The following is a 7,014-nucleotide window of genomic DNA, read 5'->3' on the forward strand; positions in this document are numbered from 1 at the left end:
TCCAGAGGCCATCCACATCAACCCATCAAACAATGACTCCACCTCACAGTCAGACATCACAAAACCATCATCAGATTGGTCTCCACCCAAGCCTTCCAGGGCTTCCAGAGCGTTTGTTCCAACCCGGCTTCCAGGACTAGTAACTCAACCCACGGCTCTCGTCAAGCTCCAGAGCATTTGTCCAACCAAGGTTTCCAGGACTTGTAACTCAACCCACGTTGTTTTCCAGGCTTCCAGAGTGTTTTTCCAACCAGGGCTTCCAGGACTAGTAACTCAACCCACCAAGGGCTTCCAGAGCGTTTGTCCAACCAGGGCTTCTAATCAACCCAAGTCGTTATACGACTTCCAGAGCGTTTGTCTAACCAAGGCTATAGGAACTAATAACTCAACCCAAGCTAAGAAACATGAGAACTAACCAAAACAAAGCAATGAAAATAAACCCATAATCACCATGGCTATCCAGGAAATGGCAAGGCTAGGCAATCCACTGTCAATCTCGGTCATCCTCCATGCCAATGACAAATCATAACCAAGAAACAACATGCATGTTGAAACTAGTGAGGAAAACATACATGCAACTTGGTGCCTGCAAGCCAAACCCATTGTAGTTGTTGATCCTCATGTCCTCTTACGCTTTCCTGCTCTTCCTTTGCCTTCTTGCTCCAAGAATCCAAGTATGCCCCACCCACCAAGAGTGTTCCAAGAAAACTCTGAGTCTCCAAGAGTATGAGAGAGAGAGAGTAATGAGAGAGTTCCACCAAAACCTATCAAAATATTGAGCCAAGAGCTTGTCAACTGATCCTCATAAGCCTTTTTATTAATGAGGCCTCTATTTTCTTCATTTTCCATTATTTTCTTTCGTTTCCCTCCTCACATGCAACATGTGACCTTTCACCTCCTTTTTCTCCTAATTTCCATTATTTTCATAAATAAATGTGCCAAAATGTCATTTTTCCTTTCCAAAGCCTTAGCCATTGCCTTTGCCAATTTCCTTAGCCATAATAAATCGAATCAACACCCACTGGGATGTTTCCCCCACCATTCAGCTTGGAATACATGTCCCATCATCCATGGCCTTATATATTTTTGACATGGAATTTTCACCAGGGTTGTTACAGCTAATTTGGAAGAGAATCGAGCTCCTGTTAGAGGGTCAACAGAAGCGAATTTAGTTGCGGATTTTTTGGATGGAGATATGTAGTGGATGTTGAGCCTGGTCTAGGAGGTCTAGGGTCATGCCTATGTAGGGATGTCCTGGGGATTCCCAAATGAACTCACTCCTTCCCAAGCAAAACTCATTCCATCAATATTTACGTCAAGGATATCCCACCAAACAATCCAAACCCTGGCAGAAACCCCTCGTGGAACCAAGTCTCAACAAGGATCTATTCTTTATAGGAGCCCCACTGCTCTCAACGCCTCCCAAGGAGCATTCACCTTTGTGGTTTACGATAAGTTTCTTGATGGATGTGGTGGTCTCAGAAGAAGGGGAGGGTCAAAATCTAGGTGAAAGCGGCAAAAAGAACTCAGAGGAAAACCCTTCGTTTGTTTCAGGTGGAACCCTAATGTTGGCTTGATGGGGCCTGACCCAGGTTCAAAGTTAATTAACCAAACAAATCCATACACTACTGGCCCTTTCGGCATCAGTGCGCGGAGCACGAACTGAAGTCTCACCCGAAGCCGTATGGGGGGATGCTGGAACCAAGTTTCGACACCCTGGAGATGTCTGACCTGCGATACCTTCGCGATCTATTAGGATCGCCTTTTACGCAGCCCTAACCAGGGGCTGAGTTGCTTTTGCGCTGCTAGGGCAGCGATCTGCGCTATTTCCCCAAGTTACACCACGTATCTTACTTATCTTCTTACAATTGTTAGTTAACTTCGCATAAACAGATACCTTATCTCACATTTACTTAATTAACACAATTAGATATGTTCGTTCATCATATGGACAACATAAATGCAATTTATATATATTCGATACGGAAAACAGGAAATAAATACACAAAAATGATGTAAAACTTCTCTTTATTAATGCTCCAACGGTTAAAGACTCGACTCACCCTGCGCACTCAGTTGCAGGGGTCCGCGCACTCAACTGCAGACTACTAGGCCTCTGCGCACTCAGCTGCAGAGCCTTCTCCTACTCTACGACCCAAAGACTTGACTCTACACTTCAGACAAGACTCAATTCTTCATCATTTTTTCTTCCATTTCTATCTCCCCTTTTCTACAACTTAGAGCCTTGCTCTATTTATACAATCCCATGGTCCGCGAACCATGGGTAGATCTCTAAAGTTGGCATTACATTACAAATTTAAGGGCGGACAACCCTATGACTCATGTACAAACTTCGCGCTCCGTGCCCACAAAATGTGGAGTCTTTACATCGGATTGACATCTTTTGACCAAAATCTAGGCTTTAAGCCCCAAAACTTCCCTTGGGGGATCCCACGCCCAACAGACCCCCAACACAAACATCTTGACTTGCCCTCGAGTCACTCTATCAATGCAGAGATCTTCACGCGAAGACCACCCAACTCTGCCTGGACCGCTGCAAGATCGGAAGCGCACTAAGCAACTGCCTATTGCACTTCCTGGACGCGATGTTTAGAGACTGTTGTAGCTGAATTGTTTCCCTAAACTGGTTTATAGTCCTGCGCCTCCTTTCAGCTGCCTGGAGCGCTAAGACTGTGCTTCTGTCAGCTAGTCAGATAGTCGAGCCACCCATGTATGGCTTCAACTGACTGCCATTCACTTTTCTTGGGAAAGGTTCTCCATTTAACTTTACCAACTGCACCGCGCCTCCGTCTATGACCTCCTTAATAACATACGGTCCCAGCCAATGCATTTTGAGTTTTCCTGGGAATTTATCAAACTTACTATCATATAGTAACACCAAATCGTTCACCTTGAAGGTGCGCAACTTAATATGTCGATCGTGCCAAGCCTTTTCGCGCTGCTTTTGTACATGTTGGTGAAAGCCAGCCAAAAATTGTTCTTCCTCGAGTTCCTCCAACTACGCGAGCCTCTCCTCCAGGGCTCCGCGATCCATCATACCTGTGAGTGCTGCTATGCGCATACTAGGCACGATGTATTCCATCGACATTACTGCTTCCACTCCATAGACTAGCCGGAAAGGTGTCTATCCCATCAGTTTCTTGCATGTCGTCCTATAGGCCCATAATACTATGGGTATGCGCAAGTCCCAATCACTTCGTTGCACATTGCATACCTTGGTTAGCGCAGTATCCAGTACTTTTTTAAACGCTTCTATTGTCCCATTAGCTTGTGGGTGATACGGTGTGCTTTTCTGATGATACACCTGAAATTCTTCTGTTAGCATGCTTATCGTCTCGTTCAGGAAATGTGTATCGCGATCACTCATCAAGATCTTCAGACATCCAAATTGTGTCAATGCATGTTCAAATAAAAACTTCGCAGCCATCGTGGCCGTGCAATCTTTTACCGGCTGCGCTTCTACCCAACGAGTCAGGTACTTTGGCGCAGTGATAATGTATATCGTTCCTGTTTTTCCTTGAGGTTTGATAGGTCCTACGAAATCGATCGCCCACTTTTCAAAAGGCTGCAACGTCATTTGCGGATTCAAAGGCATCTTGTCCCTTCGCAATGGTTTACCTGTTCTTTGACATAAATCACACGCCTTGCAATGTGCTTTTGAATCCTGATCAAGGGTCGGCCACCACAACCTTGCGCAGAGAATCTTCTGCATGGTCGCTCTTCCTGCATAATGTCCTCCCGCAGTGCCCCCATGAGCGTCCACGAGGATATTGTTTCGTTCAAATTCAGGTACATACCTTCGTAGTATCTCATCATTCCCCATCTTATATAGGTGCCCCACAATGACAGAGAAATCTGCCGCGCGCACCACTAGTTCCTTCTTCTGCTGGATAGAGTATCCTTTCGGCGTAGTTCCAGTCGTGAGAAAGTGAATTATATATTCAAAATGTCCATCCGCTATGCGCACAACAAAGAGCTGCGTGTCAGGTAATCCTTCCTCTAGACTAGTAGGTTCCTCTCCTGTCTCAATGCGCGACAAGTGATCTCGTCCTGCGTTCAATCATCCAGGTTTCACAATAACTTCAAAGTCATATTCTTGGAACAATAAAATCCATCTGCATATGCACCACCCCAACATAGGCTTCTTGACCATACCTTTCAGCGTGGAGTTCATGCATATCTGCGTAGGTTGTTTTCCATATGCCTATATCCACCTGGCTAGATGTGCGCGCGGATCATCCCGCCCATGGTATTTACCTGTCAATCACACTCTAGGCTTCCCAAACCGTGTGCGCATCATCATTCTACATTCACGCCAGTCATCAAAGCTCCCTTTATACGTACCCCACAACCTCGCGGGCATAGCGCACAATACCCAATTCAAGGCTTGGAAGCTTTGCTTTTCCGGCACCTCCCTTTCAAATTTGTCCAAGAAGGCATCTACCTCACTTAACCCATCATAAGTAGGCAGGTATTTTACTTCTGTCGATATGCAGCGCAACGATCTTGTCATCATATTACAGTTCAGGGTGGTTACCTCGTGTAAATGGTTCTGTCATCGCTCCATCTCCTCATCTGAATCCGAAGTACAGGAGCTCTCGCACTCCCATGCAAGTCGTCCATCTGTAATGGGATTCACCCAGTCCTGGTTTCACGTTGTTATCTTATAAATGTAGTCTAAATAATCATTCCTTTCATAGTCGCACACCGGCTCTGTATAGTGCGATCCTTCAACAAGGTCCAGAGGTATAACTACATGCAAAGACTTTTTCTCAAAAATCATCTTGCGCTTCTTCAAATTAATCACTCCATTCATGTCAGTGGCCCAATCAATTCCTAAGAGCATGGGGTAGGGATTGTTGTCATCAACAATCTCTATTACTTCAAAGTCTACTAGCGCGCTCGCTCCCTCAATATCCACAATAATTCCTTGCAATCTCCCCATAGGCATTATCTTCTGCGGGTTCATTCGCAGCTGAATAGGAGACCATTGCAACGTAGGTCTCCCCATGCGCTCCCATGTCTGCTTCGGTAGAACGTTCACATCCGATCCTAGATCCAGAATTACTTGGTCCATTTCATATTCTCCAATTTGTGTGGTTAACCTCATTTCTCTTCCCGTCCTCATCTTATGCTTTCCAATCTTCTGGACTACGCGCGGTTCTCCTAGCGCGGTCCCAATGCATCTATTAATGAGTTCCTGCAATCCTTTTACAGCCTTACTGTCGTGTAGTAGCTTCATGCATGTTTCCAGGAATGTCATAAGCATAGAAGGGTCCATCTCTGGCTCCGGTCTATCTTTGCTTCCTAGAGTGGAGGCATCAACGAAGCTCTTCTTAGCTTCCATAAAGGTTTGTTGAGCACGCTCCAAATCAAACTCCGCTTCTTTCGCCAGAGCTTTGCAAACCCAAGCACTATCTTCGAGTTGTTTTCCTTTGTCATCTCCCATCGTAATGCCACTTCGGAGCACAATGTTCACATTTGGATCTTCCTCGCGCAGCTCAGACCTCATCATCTATAGGTTCTGAGTCGGGGAAGGTGGTAGCGCTCCCTTATCGCGTATCCTAGCTATTAGCGTAGGACAATCTTCCGTCTCATGATCAAACAAGGTACAATACAGACACAATGGACACGTTGGGTTCATACAATTGCGGGCATAATGTCCTGGCCCTCCACAATTGTAGCATATCAGTTGTCCACGACCTCTTCTAGGTCCTCCTCCACCTCGGCCTCGTCTGCGCCCCTGAAATCCTGTTCACGCCACTCCTGCATTCGGGTCTAGGGGCTGCGATTCATCCTGAACTCTATAGGTGGGAGTTTTATCCATCATCAACTCATAACTCCTACAAGTGCGCTCATCGTGTCCCACCGACCTACAAAAGTTATAGAAAAATTGTTGCAAGTTTTGCATGTACTTCTACAACAAATGGCAGTTGTCCGTAACATGTTTTCCGTTGATTTGACAAAACGCGCACCACAAAGCAGGTGCCGCACTAGGTTCTGCTTGTGCTTCCGGCCTTAACAACATTGGTCCTACTCCCATGAGGTAATTCGTGAACACTGAGCAGTGGTCCTTATCATGACCTTGACCCTTGCATTTTACGCACCACACCTCTTCGCGCACCTCTGGTCGAGCTGTTATGTTTTGTTTCAGACTCTGCATCTCAAGACGTAAGTTTTTCAACTACGTGTGGATCTGTTGAACTCCCAAGGTAGGATCCTGCATTGCGGTCTCATACAGCCTCATCGTGATCTCTAAGGCCTCTGCCTGAGTCATTAAATTCTGTTGTGATAGCGTGCTCCTTAAATGTGGCATTAGCGATGCTACAAACCATCCACGATGTTGTCCATCTGTCAGATTCATATTAGCTTCGTGAATCATACACTTCAACCTCTGATCCAACTCCCAAGAAGTCTCACCTGGTAGCATCATGATTTCTTTGAATCCAATGATCGACTATGCTTTAGACTTCGGCCTGCTAAATTCTCTGTTTAGCGCTGCTTGGATATTTGCGATTCCCGCATTTGGATTGTCATTGGAGTGCTTAATATACCAGGTCAGCGCGTGGTCCTGCAGGGTGCTAACCAGTGTTGCTTTCTTTATATTGTCATCTGTAACTCCTTGTGCTTCCCATACAGCTCTTATGATGAACCAAAATTGGTCCGGATCCTCATTTCCCACTCCCTTGAACACAGGCAACTTTATCGTGCTTTCCATATTGACCTGCGGTGGTGGCAGAGGTGGTACGGGTGAAGATGGAGGTGATGGTGATGAAGCTGGTGGCGGTGTGGGTGGGGGTGGTATGTGTGGAATTCTCTGCCTTATCAAATGGATCACACTTCACGGAGAGACCTTTGTGAGTTCTTCCTCGTCCCCTCGTGGAGGTGAAATCAAAGGGCTATTCTCTGGTCCCTTACTTCCTTCGTTCCTATAGGTTTTTCCACTTCATGTAGCTCCGAACATCAAGGTAATTGCATAACCCTCTTTTCACA

This window comes from Pinus tabuliformis, chromosome 2_2 (assembly GCF_031772625.1).
Source record: "Pinus tabuliformis cultivar Carrire ecotype Pingquan chromosome 2_2, CPIR1, whole genome shotgun sequence".
NCBI lineage: Eukaryota > Viridiplantae > Streptophyta > Pinopsida > Pinales > Pinaceae > Pinus > Pinus tabuliformis.